The 16,540-nt window shown below is 40.7% G+C and overlaps 1 long non-coding RNA gene across 1 annotated transcript in view; it reads right to left on the reverse strand.

The window, feature by feature from the left end:
• LOC101675262 overlaps positions 1–1,943 on the reverse strand; it is a 191,620-nt gene extending 189,677 nt beyond the window's left edge. The window contains exon 1 of the long non-coding RNA XR_198742.3: positions 1,637–1,943. This is a non-coding gene — a long non-coding RNA (uncharacterized LOC101675262). The remainder of the gene's footprint in view (positions 1–1,636) is intronic.
• Positions 1,944–16,540: the final 14,597 nt, after the last annotated feature.

Here is a 16,540-nt window from a genome sequence, read left to right on the forward strand (position 1 = left end):
GAGCTGTTTCAATAAGGTGATCTGATGAGAGCCAGCTTTGAGTGAGTTCAAGAGAGAATGGGAAAAGAGAATAAGGACAATGACCATAGACAGCCCCTCTGAGGAGATTTTCTATAGAGCTTAGCTGGACCGGGATGTGAGCCCTGGGAGTGGTGTTTTTAAGATGGACACTATTACAGAATGTTTCTATGCTGACTAACATAACTAACTAGAGAGTTAATGCAGGAGATGTTGATGCTAAGAGAAGGGACAATCATTAAAATGTCTTTGAGAGAAGGTAATAATGTGTGCTCAAGTGGAGGAGTTTATCCTGGACAGGGATAGGGCCTAACAGGAGAGCCAAACACTTACTTGACTTCTTCAAGACTCATTTGGTTCAACTAGAAAATGACCTGGACACTGGACCGGATCAGAAGTGATCCAAGTGTGATCCCCAGACCAACAGCATCAACATCATCTGAGAATTTGTTAAAAATCTAGGTTCTTGGGCCCCAACAAAAAACCTACCATATCAGAAACTCTGAAGTGGGTCCTGCAGTCTGTGCTTTAACAAGCCGTCCCACGTAATCTGATGCATTCTAGGGCTCAGATCACTGGACTAGATGATCTTTCAAGTATCTCCTGACTAGAAGATCTATGAAGCTGTGCTTCGATCATCTATTGCTTCCAATAGCTATTCATGGTTTTCATAAGACTGAAGTAATATTTTCAAATAAAAGTTTGTGAAACAAAAGCTCCTTTCTAGTTTTTGATGGCCCGCAAAAGTCTATGTTCAAGCCTCCACAAACAACAGTGACACTATGCATCTTAAAATCTTTCATGACCATTTCCAATACAACTGACTCATGGTGGAGTATTCAACTTGGCTTGGAGGGAACCGGTAAGGCTTGTACTTTTTCCTGTCCTTTTAAAATAATATATAAGTAGACCTTTACGTGAAAAAGTCTTTGAGAATCAAAAGCCATTGCTCTCAAGTTGTTTAGCATTGCTTTGTGTTGCTTGAAGTGAGTTATTCCCCAAGAACAGAGCAGACAAGGAAAGACAGGTGACATTAATGCCGTCCCACACTCTTGTTCTTTGGGAACTTGGGTCTCTCCAGCCACACACTTGGAGGAAATTCCATACAAACAGAGGAAGCCAGACTCTTTCTGGGAGAAGTTAGTAGCTGACTTACTACATTCGACATTGATGCCTGCCAAAGATAAAACCTGGGAAAAGACCTCAGGTCCTATTCTCCATTGTTGCTGCCTGGGCCCAGTGTGTATGTCTGCACTGTGTGCACATTTCCCCGGGTGGGGGGCGCCATCAGCAGCTGTCTGTGCGGGACTGCTGATGTTTACAGAACCGAGTTAGCGCTGCTGTATGCCAAAGCATGTTGTTTCTTATTTTAAAGATGGGAACAATTGCTTCTCTCCCCCCAGTCCATTGTTGTTTGGTTTACTAGACTTGCAGGAGAAGGAAGCAGTAAATTACTAAAAAAAAAAAAAAAAAAAAAAGTGTAAACCTCACCAGGGTGTGCTCCTTGAATTTGGATGAAGTTTAGCATACCAGAAAGATGTGATGATACGGAAAACAGGTCCTCTGTTTTGTCGTAAGTTCGTGTAGGGAAGTGAATTAAAAGTCATTAGACACTTACCTCTGTCCGAATCTGCACCTTACTAGAAGCTCCAGGCACTGCCTTAGTTTGATGGCTCCAGAAAGCCAACTGGTTAGCAAGCTGTGAGGACTCAGCAGGCCAAGGCTGCTCCCTGCCAGCCAGACCTCTCTGTGGTTTCCTGAAGTGTTTTCTTTATTTCATGCTTGTCCTCAGTGTCTGTTCATAATGATACGCTGGGGTGTATGATGGGGCGGGCAGGGTAAATGTTCCCTCAATCACAATGGAAAAAGAAAAAGAAAAGAAAGGAAAATTTACCTGAAATTACTTTTTAATAATACAAATTACTTTCAAACCACATCTATCGAAAGCCAGTATTAAAGAAAGCAGATGTAGCAAGAAATTTACCTATAATCTAAATAAATAATCTACTTCCCCATTCTATTCAACAAACCCTTCCTGAACACTCAGTTCCTGCCTGGGCTCAGCCACCTCCCTCTTACAGCCATGATCTCAACCCTGGCTGTACACAGGGGTCACCTAGTGAGCTTCAGACCTGAGTCCCAACCCCAAGATTCTGAGCATTTGCAAAACCTCTCCTAAGACAGTTCTAAAGTGCAGCTTTAGATAAATAAAATCTTTAAGGAAAAAAAAAAGTAGGGGGGCGATGCCTTCGTGGCTCAGTCATTGAGCCTCTGCCTTCAGCTCAGGTCATGATCCCAGGGTTCTGGGATCATTTTTAGAATTAAAAATGTAAATTAAATACATTGGAAGGGGAGGTGAAAAATGAGAGACTAAGGACTCTGAAAATCAACATGAGGGCTTTAAAGGGGCGAGGGGTGGGAGGTTGGGGGAACCAAGTGGTGGTTATTAGAGAGGGCCCAGATTGCATGGAGCACTGGGCTTGGGCTCCCTGCTCAGTGGGGAGCCTGCTTCTCCATCTCCCACTCCCCCTGTTTGTGTTCCCTCTCTCGCTGTATCTCTCTCTGTCAAATAAATAAATAAAATCTTGAAAAATAAAGTGCATCCATAGTGGAGATAGTTTTGCTGCTTCCCTCTCCTATCCCTTCAGCTCACATCTTCCCTTCAAGACAAGCACCTCTAATTCCCTCCTCCCCAGCAGAGGCTGAGGTACTAAAGGTGGTATGCCTGATTGGTCTTAGGACACAGATTCTCAAATTGTCTAATGTAAGTATGAATGTGCACTCATGAAAAATGCACATTCCTAGGCCCCTCCCCTGGAGATTCTGACTTAGTAGTTCTGGGACAAGAACCTAGAATCCACATTTGCTCCCCATGAATTCATGTGAATAGCAAAGGTGGCGAAAGTCTATTTTATGACTTTTCTACTCAACGTGAAGTCAGTAAACTAGCAGCATTGACACCATGTTAGAGCTTATTAGAAATGAAAATCTTGGGCCCCAGGTCAAACCCACTGAAACAGATTCTGCATTTTTTTTAAAGATTTTATTTATTTGACAGAGAGAGAGAAATCACAAGTAGGCAGAGAGACAGGCAGAGAGAGAGAGGGGAGGAAGCAGGCTCCCTGCGGAGCAGAGAGCCCGACGTGGGGACTCAATCCCAGGATCCTGGGATCATGACCTGAGCCGAAGGCAGAGGCTTTAACCCACAGAGCGACCCAGGTGCCCCCAGATTCTGCATTTTAACAAGATCTCAGGTGACTCATATCACATTACAATTTCCCTAGCTAGTTTCCCTACCTTTAATCTCTAAAACTTTGATTCTTCATTTTCCCTGTCAGATTAGCTCAGTCTCACCTCTCCATTGCAATAATTACTCATGAGAAATAATTATACTGAAACCGATAAAATACATTATCTGATTTATCACCAATGGACCAGTTACTTTAAAACATTTATTTGATTGGGTGTTTCTGGCTTCTTATCCTCTGTTTTTTTGTAATATGTACGATGAACCTTACAGAGCGTTGGAGAGCCTCAGACAATTCAAGAATGGAATGTTGCACTTGGTTGGATAAATAATAGATAACAATCCATTTCAAAGCACAACAAACACCAAGTAGAAGCTCAAGATAGAAAAGGATTTTAAAAGTAGTCTAGTCCTGGGGCACCTGGGTGGTTCAGTGGGTTAAAGCCTCTGCTTTCGGCTTAGGTTACGGGATCCAGCCCCACATCGAGCCTCACATCGGGCCCTCTGCTCAGCGGGGAGCCTGCTTCCCTCTCACTCTCTGCCTGCCTCTCTGCTTACTTATGATCTCTCTCTCTGTCAAATAAATAAATAAACCCTTAAAAAAAAAAAGGTAACCTAGTCCTACAGTTAATATGAATCCCTAAAAATTCCCAAATCAAGCAGCCATTTAGTTTAGACATGAAAATCCTCAAGTGACAGGGAACTCATTACCTCTCCAGGCAGTCCATTTCATCTTTGGTCAGCCCTGACTAAAAGATTTTCATACATTGAAAAAACTATTTCTGGGGTGCCTGGGTGGCTCAGCTGGCTGAGCATCTGACTCCTGACCTCAGCTCAGGTCTTGATCTGCGCTGAGCTCCACACTGGGCATGAGCCCTGCACTGGGCTCCACACTGGGCATGGAGACTACTTTAAAAAAAGAAAAAAACTCTCTATATATACTTCTTTTAATTAGAAACTTTTTTCCTTTGGAAAAAAATGTAGAATTTTAGAGATCATAAAACAGTTTATAGCATTGATGAAGTTTCTCTGTATGATTAACACAAATATTTAAAATGTCTAGTAGGTGATAGCCAGCATGCTGACACTGTGTACACGCTGGCAAACAAAACACATTCCCTGACCTCAACATACTTGCAGCCTCATGAAATACAGAGTAAACAGGAGTTAATATTATTCAGCCATAAAAACGAATGAGATCTTGCCATCTCCAACATGAATAGACCTGAAGGGCATTATGCCAAGTGAAATATGTCAGACAGAGAAAGACAAATATCATGTGATTTCACTTATAGATGTATTTCACTTGTATATGTGATTTCACGTATATATGGACTCTAAAAACAAAACAAAAGAAAAGAACAAATAAATGAAAAAAAGCAGAAACAGACTCATAAATACAGAGAACAAGCTGGAAGTTGCCAGAGGGCAGGGGGCTTGGGAGTTGGGCAAAATGGGTGAAGGCGAGTGGAGGGTACAGGGTTCCAGTTACAGATCAAAGGACAGCAGAGAGGGTGTAGTTCACCTTCACGGTATTGTACTAGTGTTGTAGGGAACAGATGGCAGCCACACTTGTGAGCACAGCATAAAGTATACAGTTGTCCCATTGCGATGCCGTACACCTGAAACTAATGTAACATTGTGTGTCAACTCCGCTTCAGCTTAAAAAATAAATAAATAAGAACAAATCAGGAGTTAAGTCCTTTGTGATATATGATAGCTTAGGGGTAAATGAGGGACTACAGAAGCTTATCAGAGTAACACCAATCCAGTCTAGAGGGTGACCATTCCTGAGAAGCGACATCGAAGCTGAAGCATGAGTGGATCTATGTCAGTGTTGCCAGTTTTTGCATAGTAGGAAACGTTTACCTCAATGTTATATTGAATCTCTTTTAAGTGATGATAACTTTCTATTTTTGGCTTTCAAACCCTAGAACAAGCTCATGCAAACATGCAACCTCATATCTGATTTAAAGGCTCTAGCTCCTTTACTGGGAGGAGGATGAAGGAAAGAGACAAGCATCCCTTTATTTAAATGGACACAATAAAGGTTTTCTCAATGCACCTCTGGTTGCCATGGATTTCTCTTGGTGCAGGCTCTCTTACGGGCACATGTGTGAGGTCCTGCAAGTTCTTCCCACTAAACAGTTCCCAGACACTTCTCCTCTTCTTCCCTCATCCATTGGTCCAACCCACAGTCTCCAGGAACCAGTGCCCCTTACTTACTGATAGTCTTTCTGACTAGCGTATTAGCAAGAGGTCTTAATTTAGCTGCTTCTCATGGCGTCCATTATCCAGTTTGCAAAATACAAGATAAACACACACAGGAACGAAATCATATTTCTAAATCCTAGGAACAAATAATTAAAGACCAAAATTTAAAAAACAATATCATTTAGAATACCTCCCCACAGATTAAATACTCAGGTATACATCTAACAAGAATGTGCAGACTCTGGCTAAAAACTATAAAAGGCTAATGAAATAAGACCTAAATAAATGGAGACACATAGCACGTTTGCAAATTGGAAAACTCAATATACTTAAAGTGTCAGTTCTTCCCAATTTGATGTATGGTTTAACACAATTTCAACCCAAATCCCAGCAGAACATTTTGTTGGTATATACGAATAAGTTACATAATTTATAGAGAAGGGCAAAGGAACCACAATAGCCAAAATTCACACTCCTGATGTTAAAATTACTAATAAACATGGTCATCAAGACAGTGTGTTATCAAAGAAGGAATACAGCCATCAGTGAATGGAACAGAATTAAGATTCACACAAATAATGTCAATTGATTTTTGAAATAAGATATGGGAATTCAAAGGAGAAAGAATACTCTTTTCAACAAATCGTGGAGGAACACTTGGACATCCATTATTCAAAAAAATGAACTTCAGCCTAAATCGTACACCCTATACAAAACTAAATCAAAATATGGATCATAGGTGGGAGGGGTGGGGTGGCTGGGTGATGGACACTGGGGAAGGTATGTGCTGTGGTGAGTGCTGTAAATTGTATAAGCCTGATGAATCACAGACCTGTACCCCTGAAGCAAATAATACATTATATGTTAATAAAAAAATTTTTAGGGGCGCCTGGGTGGCTCAGTGGGTTAAAGCCTCTGCCTTCGGCTCAGGTCATGATCCCAGGGTCCTGGGATCGAGCCCCGCATCGGGCTGTCTGCTCTGCGGAGAGCCTGCTTCCTCTTCTCTCTCTGTCTGCCTGCCTCTCTGCCTACTTGTGATCTCTGTCTGTCAAATAAATAAATAAAATCTTTAAAAAAATATTTTTAAATGGATCATAGATGTAAACGTAAAACAGAAAACTTTGTAAAACGTTTATAATAAGACATAGGAAAATACCTTCAAGACCTCAGCTTAGGCAAAAAGCTCTTTAAAATGACACTGAACACACAACTCACTTTAAAAATTAAGAAATTGAATTTCATCAGAATGAAAAACCTTTCCTTTGAGGTCCCATAAAAAGCTAAACATAGACTTAACCTATGACTCAGCAATCCCACTTCTAAGTATGCCAAAAGAACTAAAAGCAGGAACTCCAACGAATACTTATATACCAATGTCATTGCAAACACTGCAGCATTTTTCACAATTGCCAAAAGGTGAAAACAGCCCAAGTCGTGATCAAATGAATGGATAAACAACATATTCTATATACAAGCAGTGGAATATTATTCAGCCTCAAAGAAGAATGAATTTCTGATATGTGCCATAACATGAGTAAACCTTGAAAACCTTATACTTTGTAAAGTAAGCCAGTCACAAACACTGTAGGGCTCCCCTTATCTGAGGTACCCAGAATAGACAAAATCAGAGAGATGGGAGTAGAATAAAAGTTACCAGGAGTCCGGAGCAGGAGGGAATGGGGAATAGTTTAATGGGTACAGAATTTCAGTTTGGGGTGAAGAAAAAGTTTTGCAAATGAGTGGTAGCTAATGTGGTGATGTTTCCACAATACTAGAATGGAATAAATTGTGCATTTTAAAATGGTTTAAATTGTGTGTGCATTTATATATATACAATAAGCCTTTATAAAACTTATTTTTATTTATTTATTTATTTAAGGGAGGACAGAGGGAGAGGGAGAGAGAGTCCCAAGCAGAGTCCACACTGAGCATGAAGCCCCATGCGGGGCAGGATCCCAAGATCCTGAGATCATGACTGAGCCAAAACCAAGAGTCTGACTCTCAACCAGGTGCACCAAGTACACAATTTAAACAAGAAAAGAATAGGGGGAAAAACTTTCCTCTGTGAAACACTCTGTGAAAAGAATGAAAGGACAAGCTCTAGACCAAGAGAAAATATTTGCAAATCACATGTCCACTAAAAGACTTGTATCCAGAATATATAAAGAACTCTCTAAATTTAACAGTAACAACAAGATTATAAATAAGCATGGAACGTAAATAGAAACAATTAAAATTTGAAATAATAAGTTTAAAAGTTGAACAGTAAAAAAGAAACATTTTTTTTTTAATGGGCGGGGCACGTGGGTGGCTCAGTCTGTTGAGCGTCTGCCTTTGGCTCAGGTCATGATCCCAGGGTCCTGGGATCGAGCCCCATGTCTGGCTCCCTGCTCACCAAGGAGCCTGCTTCTCCCTCTCCTCCCAGCTCCTGCTCTCTCCCACTATCTGTATCTCCCTCTCGCAAATAAATAAATAAAATCTTTAAAAAATAAAATTTAAAAAAGGGCAAATGACACTTCACCCGAGGATATGCAATGGCAAATAAACTCATAGAAAGATGCTCGACATCACTAGCCATTAGGGAAATGCAAATTAAAACCATAATAAGCTATCACTGCACACACGAGGATCACTAAAATGAAAAATCATGACAATACCAAGTACAGACCGAACAACTAGAACTGGCATATGTTACTGGTGGGAATTCAAAATAGTACCAGCCACTCTGGAAAGCAGACAGTTTTCATTTTCATGTTATCAAATTAAACATCCACTCATTATATGACCCATCCAGACACTCATACTTACTCATCCTAGAGAAATAAATATAATGTTCACCCCAAAACCTGTACACAATTTTTTTTAACAGCAGCTCTATTTATAATCTCCAAATCTCAAAATGACTCAAATGTACTTCAAGGGGTAAATGAATTTTTTATAATGTGGTACATCCATCCAATAGAACACGACTCCATCAGAAAGGAATACTATCTTAGTTTAGGCCAGTATACTACGGATACTATCTTAGTTTAGGCCACTACAACAAAATACCATAAACTGGGTGGTTTAAGCAGCAGACATTTATTTCTTACAGTTCTGGAGGCTGGGAGTCCCAAGTTCAAGGCGCTAACAGATTCAGTTCTTGGTGAAGGACTGAAAGAGAGAGAGAGTTCTAGTATCTCTTTATCCTCTTAGGGGGGCTCTAATCCCCGTCATGGGGACTCCACCCTCTTGACCTCATTTAAACCTAATTACTTTCCAAACATAAAATGACAGGAATGACTATCAAAGACATTATGCTCAAGGAAAGAAGCCAGTCTCAAAAATTTATATACTGTATGCTTCCATGTATATGATGTCATGAAAAGGCAGAACTGTAGGCACTGAGAACAGATCAGGTGTTACTGGGGAGTGAGGGGTGGGGAAAGATACGACAATAAAGGGGTAGCATAAAGGAGTATTTTGGGTGATAGAACTGGTCCATATCTTGATTTTGATGGTTGTTGCATGAATATATAAGTGTTAATACTCCTGGAGCTATACTCTCCTCCCAGAGAAGTCAATTTGGCCGTATGTTCATTTAAAAATTAAATGAAATGAAAATTAAAAATTAAATGAGAAAATGACATCAGATTCCAGTTGGAGAACTTCGATATGAGAAAAGCATCACACAGGACATTTTCCTACCTAAGTATACTACAGGTGGGATCATTACTAGTTATAAGTAGATCATAGAGACAGTCTGTTTAAGAAAAAAAACATTAGAACATCAACAACAAAAGTAATGGAACTACAGTTAACCTCACAAATGTCAAAAGAGCAAAATATGTAGGGGCAAATTGACATCACCCTGTGAATCCAACAGTGGAAAGAATTTGCACCGGGAGAGAAGTAAGAGGTACTGCTCAAACACCAACGTCCAAAACAAAGTAATGAGAGAAGAAGGTGAGGAACAGTCAGATCTGAAGCAGGCAAAGACAGTTCTTCAGGGTCCACTTTTGAAAGGTACTATAAAGAGGGCCACTGACTCGGTGTCTGAACCCAGGAAAGTCTCCAAAGGGCTTGGAGCTGCCCAGGGAATAGGGCCCCAGAGGAAGCCACAGGAGTCTGCATTCCCTGGGCGTAGCCCTGAGGAGAGCTACCAGGATTCACACTAAAGCCGGAGTCAAGCAGTACCTGCATTAAGGCTAAGGGTTAGGGGGTGGTCAAGTCCCAGCACTTTACTACAAATGACAAAATTTAAATCTTCCATGCTTGGGTCATCTCTGTTCAAACAGAAATAGAGAAGGACAAACTGTTTTCTTCTTTCATCTACTGTTGGGGGGCGGATGGTGGAAGACTAGGTTTTTAGTTACAAGGAGCTATTCGCTTTCAAGGTGAGGGTAAATTCTTGGAAATAAAACAGAATTTTATAAAAAATCAATAAATAAAAAAGTCATAAATAAAAAAATTTATAGAGGTGAGCAGGTAATTTAAGAATTTTAATTATTGTATAGAAAATAGTGATGCATGGTGGTGTTATCTTATTTTTTATTTAATTTTTAAATTTTTTAATAAACATATAATGTATTTTTATCCCCAGGGGTAAAGGTCTGTGAATCACCAGGTTTACACGTTTCACAGCACTCATCATAGCACACACCCTCCCCAATGTCCATATCCCCACCACCCTCTCCCGTCCCCCCTCCCCCCAGCAACCCTCAGTCTGTTTTTTGAGATTGAGTCTTTTATGGTTTGTCTCCCTCTCGATCCCATCTTCTTTCATTTTTTCTTTTCCTACCCCCTAAATCCCGCACAATGCATCTCCACTTCCTCATATCAGGGAGATCATATGATAGTTGTCTTTCTCCGACTGATTTATTTCACTAAGCATAATACCCTCTAGTTCCATCCACGTCGTCGCAAATGGCAAGATTTCATTTCTTTTGATGGCTGCATAATATTCCATTGTGTATATATACCACATCTTCTTTATGCATTCATCTGTTGATGAACATCTAGGTTCTTTCCATAGTTTGGCTATTGTGGACATTGCAATATTAGGGTGCACGTGCCCCTTCAGAGCACCATGTTTATATCTCTAGGATATATACCCAGTAGTGCAATCACTGGGTCATATGGTAGCTCTATTTTCAGTTTTTTGAGGAACCTCCACACCATTTTCCAGAGTGGTTGCACCAGCTTGCATTTCCACCAACAGTGTGGGAGGGTTCCCCTTTCTCCACATCCTCGCCAGCATCTGTCATTTCTTGACTTGTTAATTTTAGCCATTCTGACTGGTGTGAGGTGGTATCTCATTGTGGTTTTGATTTGTATTTCTCTGATGCCAAGAGATTTGGAGCATTCTTTCATGTGTTTGTTGGCCATCTGGATGTCCACTTTGCAGAAATATCTGTTCGTGTCCTCTGCCCATTTCTTGATTGGATTATTTGTTCTTTGGGTGTTGAGTTTGCTAAGCTCTTTATAGATTTTGGATACTAGCCATGGTGGTGTTATCTTAAAATAGTTTTACTATATATACCATAGATCCTTTGTACATTAGTTTCTGAAATCTGTCCCTTAATTTAGCAGAGCTGGAAGTGGATTACTATAATTGTCCACCAGAGGGAGATGCGAGACTGTGGTTTCCCCCTGGGACAGTTCGTTTAATGGGCGCTTTGGCCAAAATTTTTACCACGTGTTGGTATTGAGATAATCCAAGATGGAGAAAAGATTTATGATTCAGGGATGAGATAAAAAGATAAAGAGGAGAGAAGGAGTTCTGGCCTCTTTAAATGTCCTGTTTTTCCTCTGGGTTTGGGGGGACTTTCTCCTGATCCTCTGAGGTCTGCAAAGCCGAGCTATTTGTCTGCCTTGGAAAGCAGAGCTCTTAGGATTCCTGGCACTGTCCAAGCTGAGCGAACCGAATAGGAGTACTCCCACCCCACCCACTGGCTGCCGGAGGAATGTGTCCTTCAGCTCAAGGAGGCATTTACTAAATTTCAGGAGAGCCCTCCAGGGGAGCCTAAGTGCCCTGACAGAGCCAAAGCAATCCAGTCCTTAGCCATACCATAGAATTTGGTGGAGGATGGTTTTAGTCTTCTTGGGAAGCCTTCCTTTGTTAATTCACTCATAAAAGAGGACGACTTTATCGGGCGGCAGGCATTGTTTCGTGTTTTAAAAGGGGTGTCTAGTAATAAGAAAGATCTAACAATGAAATAAACCCATGATTAGAAGCATACGAATGTTTCTCTAAAACTAATATTTCTGAACAGAAAGTACTGTTAGTGTAGTTTATATTTGAGGTTCTAGAGGACAACTACATATCACCTATTACGTGCAAAGAAAGATTCAAAAGTAGAAAAGACTTCTTGACAAACAGATACTAAGAAATGTGCAAGTATACAGTACAACTGGAAAGTACTGAGAGATTCTTCTTCATCATTCTTTTATAATAAATCAGACATATGTGGTTGCACAACTACTTTCCATTCATAATCACCTAATGTCCCACATTAAGCCTCTCAAACAGATCTCGAAAATGAAAATAAAATTAGGGCTCAGCTTACCACCCACTAGGTAACAAGCAAACACCTCGAGCATGGCTTGGCTTTTTTTTTTTTTTTTTAATTACTTTAATTTAGTGAAATAATTTAAAATTGTTGCCTAACATTAAAGAGTGTTCCCTTTTCTGACCAGTTTTTATTTGTTTGTTTTTTTTAATAATTTAAATCCCACTTTATTTTAATGTCTAGGACTTTGGGGTCTGGAGGATGGGGTAAAAGTGGGGTCATAACAGGAGAGTGTTTTTCCCTTACTGCTGGTTGAGCAGATTGTTATGAGAAAGCAGTGACTTGGGCTGAGAGTGCAAGCCCACAGGTCTGCGGTGGGGAAGAACCCCCGAGTCTTAGTATGCTTTTCCTTGGGCTCTAATCAGCTGAGGGAACCAGTGAACGATGACGTACAAGATGGGAGTTTTTTAGTGAGATCCTCTCCAGACATGGGTTCTGATGCAGAACTGCTCTCCCCGGGTCGCAGGAGCGCAGGTGTGGCTGCAGCTGCAAAGCTGGGACGGCCAGGGGATGGCCATGGGCCTCTGCACTGGGTAGCCAGCTACAGAGCTCCCTGGATGGGGTCCCCTGATGTCTGCCAACAGTCATGCAAGCGAGTGGGAATTCATCTTTGGTTCCAGAGGACATAAAATGACCTGTTTCAGGGAAACAGAAACTTAAGAAGGGAAAACAAACCAGCATAAAATGTAAACTTAGTTATGTCTGTTTTGGTCCTAGAGGAGCAGAGGTGATCGGAATGACTGCAGAGACTCCCGACACCTCACCCCTTCCTTTGGTTCATGAACAGACACGGAATTGCAAGAACTTTTAGAGCCAAAGGTTAATCACAGAAAGGGATCAGTTTCCAGCTCCCAGGAACAAATCTGTGTAAGAAATCTGATGACATGTTCCTGGATTGACCGTAAAAACCATTTTCCCAAATAACATCAGCTAACTTTCTGGATTCTATCTTTGGGACTATCCCCAAATTCTTTAGGGAAATCACTGTGTTAAATCAGTTCAGTTTTACCAGGGTATGATACAATTTGCAAAGCTATGTCATACAACCACATAGTTAGTGTGGATGAAAATACTATTAATTAGAGATAAGCATTTGTCCAAGAACTTGCTGTCATCACATCTTGTGGGGAATTTAACGCAGTACTTTGCCAATCAGAAATACAAAATAGATTTAAATGTGGAAAATGAAGTCTATCTTACAGAAATAGGTTCCTGTAACTTTTTCATTTTAAGAGAAATAAAAAACTTGTTCAATTCATCACACTCACCTTACTTTCTTGATTAAAAAACATGACCATGTTGAAAATAATACGCAATGAGTCCTAATTTTTGGTATTATCTTTTCAAAAGACTTCTAAAAATTGCCTTTTAAAAGCAGTTTAGGCTTGATCCCAAAAAACCTACAGTTGGATCATAAAAATGAAATTTCTAATGTACAAAATTATTTCAGAAAAGTCTTTTACAAGATAATAAAAATGTAAAGCTCACTGCACGTTTTTTACAAAGACTGGAAATTAGACATGACAAATGATCAAATGATCAAATTTCTTCACGATCAACTTTTTAATGACAAAATATATTTATCTCAGAGCTTAATACATTTGTGTTTCCTAATAGCAACAGTGTAAGACAAACCAGCATAAAATGTAAACTTAGTTATGTCTAACGAATTTAGAGAGTGAATTTAGAGAAACATGTGACCTAGCCAAAGGAACAAAGGAGTTCAAAGGAGTCAAAGGAACAAAGGAACAAAGGAGTTCAAGGTAGATTCAGGCTTAGAACACAAGTCTCCTAATCCGGTGCTCTTTCATTGCCATTGTGATGTTCTGCTCTCCCTTGACTTGTCCTTCAACAATTTAGCAGGTGCCCCAAGCCCTCCTCTTGGTGCTGAGCCCTGGACCTTCCTGGTCTGGCCTTCTTGATGCAACACATCACATCACTTGGCCTCCCTCGGTTCATCTTCCCTGGTCATTCTTTCTTGCCCTCTACTAATAAAATCATGCGAGCATACGTCTGACCTTTTTTTCTCCAATCAAAAAGTCATACCCTCTTCCTCCAACCCCAGAACTAAATTTGCTAATTTGCCTAACAAATGTATCTGTCCTATATGTCCCTGATAGGTGACATATGCACTGTTTCTAGAGACAGAGAAAACATCATGACAGCATTGAGGCACGCCATGGAGGTATCCCCCCTGAAAACCTATCCCCAGGCATATTATTACCACTAACCACAGATCATGGCAATTCAACCGTTACCTTTAAGAATAAGTATGTCAACACAAAAAGATTCTGGCCTTTGATGGACAAAGATCAATGTAAAAATAGAGTTAACAGGGGATGCCTGGATGGCTCAGTTGGTTAAGCAGCTGCCTTCAGCTCAGGTCATGATCCCGGTGTCTTGGGATCGAGTCCCACATCGAGCTCCTTGCTCAGCAGGGAACCTGCTTCTCCCTCTGCCTCTGCCTGCCATTCTGTCTGCCTGTGTTCACTCTCTCTCTCTCTCTGACAAATAAATAAAATCTTTTTTTTTAAATAGAGTTAACAGTTTATAAAATAACAAATAGTAACTTCTAAAAAGTGAGCACCTGTCCTGGTCCAAAAACTATCACTGATTAATTAGTTGCTTAGTTAATTCAACATCTATTCATGAATAATAGTGTGTAGGCACACTTTAAGGTCTGGAGAGAAGAAGAATGATGTTTTCGAGATAGTTCAACAAGATCAGAATATGAAGTTGTTTCCGGAAGGGAGTGGAAGATGAGGCTCAAGGGGCAAACCAAAGAGCAAACCATGAAAGAGTCTTGGTGCTCCATAAAGGATTTTTTACATCAATCCTTGACAGAAAAAGAGAGGAAGGGTTGTTGGCTCAGTCAAAAGGACATGTGACTCTTGATCTCGGGGTTGTAAATTCCAGTCCTATGTCGGGTGCAGAGATTACTTAAAAATAAAATCCTAAAAAAGGAAAAAAAAAAAAAAAAGATGGACCCCTGGGTGGCTCAGTTCGTTAAGCATTAAACTTCAGCTCAGGTCATGATCTCAGAATCCTGGGATTGAGCCCCACGTCAGGCTCCCTGCTCAGTAGGGAGTCTGCTTCTCCTTCTGCCCCTCCCCCTGCTCACGCTCTCTCCCTCTCTCTCTCTCTCTCAAATAAGTAAATAAAATCTTTTTTTAAAAAAGAAGAAAGTAAAGGAAAGAAGAGGAGAGGGGAGAGAGAGGAGGGGAGGGAAAAAGAGGAAAAAGGGAAAGGGAAGATGCTGAAGAGTTCTAATTGGGAAGAAATTCACATTTGAGAAAAATTCCTCTGACAGAGATGAGAGGAATGGATTGGAGAGAAGCAAAATTCAAGAGAGAATAATCAGTAATCCAGAGTGAGATAACTGCCAGAACAAAGATGGGAAAAGAAAGAATCAGAAACATTTGAGAGAGAGAAGTAGAATTAGCAGTTCTTAGGAACTATTTGAGTGAGGTGAGTTGGAAATGGAGAAGTTGAAGGTGACTCCCATGTTTTAGGTTTGGGCAGCTGGGTGAATGAAGATACATTAACGGACATAAGAAGGAACATGTTTGGGGAAAAGATAATGCTTTGACTTGTCTACTGGATTTCAGACGTTGGTGGAGTATCTAACTGTCCAGTAGCCAATTGGCTATAGAAATCTGGAACTTGATTGAAATATTGCAAACTGAAGATACAGATTTGGTATCTGTCAAATATATAATAATCCTCAGCAATAAATCTTCAAAAGTCAGTATTATAAAACCCATATAAAAAGTCCATTGTGTACATCTATGAATTTTCTCTCTCTAGAAACCCCTTTCTTCCTCATCTAGTAATAGCCTCTCTCTTCTTTTAGGAACATGCTCCCTCCTCAACTCCCCACCATGGTTCAGGTAGAGCCAATGTATGAGCGCTGAGCCCTCCGGGACCAGTGACCCAAGCTGGGCCATCACAATATCTTACACTCTTGTCCAGTGTCAGAGTGACCTGACCAGAGCCTCTTATCTAGGTTTTTCTGAATTGTAACTGGGTTAAAGGGCTCCTTCCTCTCATAGCAAAGTTGCACACATGTCAGCACATAACCGTTGGCTTATAGCACAGATAGGCAGAACTTCGGTGAGAGGGACTCAAACTGGTGCCTATGAGAATTAGGGAAGGCAACCCCAATTGCAAAAGGACCTCCGTTCCCACTGTGCTCTGCTATACCTCTGCTGATAGCAATAATAAATTCTTCCCAGGATCCAAGCTAGTTCAAGCTGAGTTTCTGTCACTACTAACCAGAAGTCCTGACTAATACAGAAATTGAAGCTTGGATTGGCTACATGTCTTGACCAAGGCAGGTAGCGGGCCAAACTGAGAATCAGACCCAGGGAATTCTGACCCAGCACTATGCTGCAGAGTACCAGGGTTCTAAAGTGATGTCCACTTTTAGTCTAGAGAATCTCAGTTGACATGGTCACATGAATAAAAAATAAAAAATGAATCAAGGGGCACCTGGGTGCCTCAGTGGGTT

This window comes from Mustela putorius, unplaced genomic scaffold (assembly GCF_011764305.1).
Source record: "Mustela putorius furo isolate JIRA1106 unplaced genomic scaffold, ASM1176430v1.1 tig00003858_pilon_pilon_pilon, whole genome shotgun sequence".
In the NCBI taxonomy this organism is placed as follows: Eukaryota; Metazoa; Chordata; class Mammalia; order Carnivora; family Mustelidae; genus Mustela; species Mustela putorius.